The following is a 5,005-nucleotide window of genomic DNA, read 5'->3' on the forward strand; positions in this document are numbered from 1 at the left end:
CCTCTTTGGGGTTTTGGGGCAGTTTTGTTTTCTTTTCTGCTCTTTTTTTGACTAAGTACCATACCGGTCACCCCTCTACAAAGGTGTGACAAACATTGCCGTTTGCCACAGCCTTAAGTAGGAGAGGCCACAGGCGTGTCCGGTTATTCTGATTAGTCCATGGTTCCTTGCTGCTGTCACCCTCTGCTGGCAGCAGGTGGTGCAGGTTGGACCCTTACAGATATGTCTCCTAACAGACATAATTCAGGGGATAGGGGAATACTGATATTTATCCAGAGTGCTAACTGATTAATACAATATTAATTAGTACAGCGCCACATGGCATGGATTTAATTGTCTGTGGTATTCAGCGTGCAATGTGAGCAGATTACAGTGCTGGTAAATCCCATTTTAAACATCTTTTGCCCAGTGTAATGTGTTCTGTTGGTGATTTTACTCACTATGGCTGAGCTGTAGATCAGAACCTGAGATCAGATTTATATTATTTCTGCATATCTGTAGACAGAAATCAGCACTGGGAGTGATAGATTGATCTTTCCGTTGTGTAATCGGCAAGGTTATTTTGCGTCCAATTTAGAAATTTGTTTGTATATTTTTGATGAGTTTCTTTGGAGAGGATTGCGAGGGGCAGATCTAATAGATTTTTAGTCCCTTTAATTGTGGAGCACAGTAAGGATTTTAACTGGTGGAATTTGAGGAACTGATTGGTGCCAATGCCGTGGTTCTGGTTGAGATATGAGAATGATACCAGGGTACTGTTGTGGAAAATATGTTTAACATGTGTAATGACTTTATCAATCCAGGAACTACAGTGCAGTCCTTTTTTATTTATAAGGAGGTCAGGGTTATTCCAGATGGGAGAGTTAATATTCAGAGAGAGAGGAGAGTTTGTGATTTTGTGAAATTTCCACCAAGCAGTCAGAGTTGTTACTATTATTGGATTTTTGAAGCAGGCCTGCTTTTTCAGTGTTTGGGTGATGAATGGTAGGTCTGCTATCTGGATATCTTTGCGTAGTGTTTGTTCTATATGAATCCATGCGTAATCTGTCTGGCGGGGATTTATCCATTTTAGAATATATGATAAAATTTGGAGCTTCTAAACCTCCATGGGTTTTTGAATTTTGTAATGTAGTCAGTTTGATTCTTCGTGGTTTATTTTTCCAATAAAAATTTTAAATAGTGCTATCTAAAGTCTTGAATCAGGTTATTTGAGATTGAAGAGGTATCATTGAAAATAAAGAATTAATTCTGGGTAGTACTGTCATTTTTATTATAGCTATTCTACCTATGAGGGAAATGGGAAGGTTTACCCATCATTGGAGGCCATCACTTGTTTTGAGAAGGGGGATGTAATTAAGGTTGGGTAATTCTGAAAGCTGGGGGGAAATTTTGATACCCAAATATATGATGAAATAGTCTGTAGCGGTGTATGACAAAGTTTCTTATTTACTGGTAGAACAGAAGATTTGGACCAGTTAATTAGGTAGTCTTAGACTCTGGAATAATTTTCGACAGTTTGAATAATTTCTTTTATTGAGGAGGATGGCTTTTGTAAGTAAAGTAGGAAGTAAAGTCATCTGCATATAAGCTCATTTTATGTTGAGTGTTTAACACCTGAATAGCGAATTGCTGCAGCTAATGTTTCTATAAATATAGTACATAAGTGGGGAGAGAGAGGGCATCCTTGTCTAGTGCCTCTGTGAAGAGTGAAACGCTGTGATATTATGCTGTTAGTGGTTACAGTGGCCATGGGTGAGGTGTATAAAATCTTAATTCATTGGATAAATGACTCTCTGAAGCCAAACCTACTTAATGTAGTGAATAGAAATTTCCAATTTACTTTGTCAAAGGCTTTTTCTGCATCGAGGGTTACAATTGCTGTTTGTGATTCCTGCTAGGGAGCATATTGGTTAATGTTGAGTAGCAGGCACATTTTAGTGGAAGAGTGTCTGCCTTTGATGAAACCTGTTTGGTCAGGGTGGATAAGAGATTGAATAACTGTTTCTATTCTATTAGCTAATGCCTTACTTATGATTTTTATATCTGTATTGATGAGTGATATAGGCCGATAACTTGTTGGTATGGTGGGATCTTTGTTGGGCTTGAGGTGGAGAGAAATTGTAGCTATATTCATTTCAGTGGGAAATCTTGAATTTTGTTTGACTTCCATTGTTAATTAAATGAAGAGTGGTACTAGTATCTGCCAAACATATTTATAAAACTCCGCTGGGAAACTGTCTGGACCTGGCACTTTATTGTTAGGCATTTGGTTTAGGTCTTTGTAAAATTCTTCTAATGATATTGGTTCTTCTAGTGACTGCTGTTGTTCTCCTGTTAGTTTTGGTAGTTTAATATTTTTGAGAAAAGTATTTATATCTTCCGTTTTTGGGTCATGGTCTGATAAACCTTTCATAATAATTTCTGAATATGTTATTAATTTCTGGGGTCTGCATAATCTTTCTTGTTGGGTCCTTAATGGCTGGAATTATTGTTTTTTTCTCTATTTCTTTTAAAAAGATTTGATAAGATTTATTACTGTATGCTGGATTTATTACTATATTCAAAGTTTTTATGTCTTAAAAAAAATTTGTAAAAATTTGTTTGTCTCATTTATCAGTTCATTCAGCTGGAACTATTGTATTTTCTAATTCTTTCATTTTTTACTCTAATATTGTTACTTTTTCTATGTTATTCTTTTTCTTATACGTGGAATATATTATTTTCCTTCTTAATAATGCCTTTCCAGCTTCCCATAATATTGTAGATTAGATTTCTGGAGAGGATGCCCATTCTCTTTTGACGTAGGTTGAAAATTCAGAATCATTAAGCAAAGATGTATTAAATCGCTACCTTTGGACTGGTTTATATTGTTTTTCTTCCCAGATGATTGAAACAGGGGCATGGTTGCTTATTGTAATTGGGTGGATTTGTGTATGCTTGATATTATGATTGAGTGAGTTGCTTATTAGAAAGTAATCTATACGTGAATATGAATGATGGACTGGTGAATAGAATGTGAATTCTGTTGTACTGGGGTGTTTTAGTCACTAACCATTGGCAAGACCAAAATCTTTTTTATATCAAGAGTAATTTGTTCTAAACTTATAGTAATAAGTAATTTGTTCCGCCCATCATTGTTCCCAACACTAAAAAAGCAAATCGTAAAAAAAAAGCAAATATCTTTAACTAGGCTTATCGAAAAAAAATTTAAAAAGTGCTGCAAGTGCTGCTAAATGAAGAGCCGTTTGGGTGCCAAAAAAATCAGTTCTTATTGGTGAGCTGAGGTAGGAAGTTTTGAACTCATAACATGCGTTATATATACACACAGAATTAGAGATCACAATCAAGATTATAGTGAATGCATTTTGAAGTTATTTGGTCTGACCTTTTCCATTATACCTTGTAGAAGCGTACTGTTACCATAGGTCTGGTGGTTTATTATTTGATTACGTTGTATAGTCCTATGTATTGAGTATTTATTAAGGATTATAATAGAGTATATTATTATGGAGTATATTACAATATACACTCCCCGGGCACTTTATTAGGTACACCTATAGGGGTTGGACCCTCTTTTGCCTTCAGAACTGTCTTAATTCTTTGTGGCAAACTTTCAACAAGGTGTTAACATTCCACAGAGATTTTGGTTGGTTATTCGAGTTACTGTTGCCTTTCAATCATCTCAAACCAGTACTGCCCATTCTCCTCTGACCTCTCACATCAACAAGGCATTTTTGTCCACACAACTGCCGCTCACTGGATATTTTCTCTTTTACTGACCATTCTTTGTAAACCCTAGAGATGGTTGTGCGTGAAAATCCCAGTAGATCAGGAGTTTCTGAAATACTCACACCAGCCCGTCTGGCAGCAACAACCATGCCACGTTCAAAGTCACTTAAATCACCTTTCTTCCCCATTCTGATGCTCGGTTTGCACTTCAGCAAGTTGTTTTGACCACCGCTACATGCCTAAATGCATTGAGTTGCAGCCACGTTATTGGCTGATTAGCTATTTGTGTTACTGAACCTGTACCTAATAAAATGGCCGGTGAGTGTATGTGCACAGAATGAGAATCATTCCAAACACTGGCGTAATCTATGCACATTAAACAAGCATTTGAGAATTCACAGACCCAGATGAGCTCTATACTTCACCCACAGACTAGGTTCTCAAGTGAAAACTTGAAGAAACTTGATTTATTTAATCAGGATGACTGCAATTTCCATGTTAAAGAGACATGGAGACATGCACTGACCTGCACAGGAATCTGAATGGTGTTTACTGTAGGAACAGAACTCTCCTCCCTACTGGTGCCAGACTGTGAAGTGTGCATGTGTCTGTGTGCTTTAAACTTATATTTATGTACTGAAATGAATATATGAGTATGAGAATATATAAGTTGCACACCAGAATCTTTATAGCCCAGATTAATTTTCCTTTAGAGAAGTATGTTAAATATACATCTAAATCAAAGTTTATTTGCTGTTTTCAGCTTCACAAGCTTGTATATCCATGCTTCTGTATTTAGGATGCACTTGGCACAACTAAGGTGACATAACTAAGCCCAGACCATTTCACACAAAGTGCTCAGCCATCCTCTTACTCAGTCTGCTTGGATATAATGTTGGGTACAATGAGCAAGTGAAATTGTGGAACCACAAGGATTTAAAAAATCTGCAGGTAAATAACTGCCATCTCAGACAAGTCTTACAGCAACCCAAGTCACACAGGACAAATTTATGTGAGCATCTATGTTTAAATGTTCCATTAAGATGCCAACTGTGTTATGTTGACTTAAGGTTGGAAATTATAGATGTCTTGAAGGGAATATGGGATTTAAAAGTATTTACTGTGCTTGTGTATTTTTAGGCTGGTTCAGACTCTACAGAAATCTGTGCATCACCTTATACTCACACACTTGACAGAACTCAGGTCATTTATTTCTACATATGAAGACTACAATGTTTTGTCACTGTATTAATTAAAACAAAAGAATGGACACTCC

The sequence above is a fragment of the Pygocentrus nattereri genome, chromosome 24 (assembly GCF_015220715.1).
Source record: "Pygocentrus nattereri isolate fPygNat1 chromosome 24, fPygNat1.pri, whole genome shotgun sequence".
Taxonomy (NCBI): Eukaryota; Metazoa; Chordata; class Actinopteri; order Characiformes; family Serrasalmidae; genus Pygocentrus; species Pygocentrus nattereri.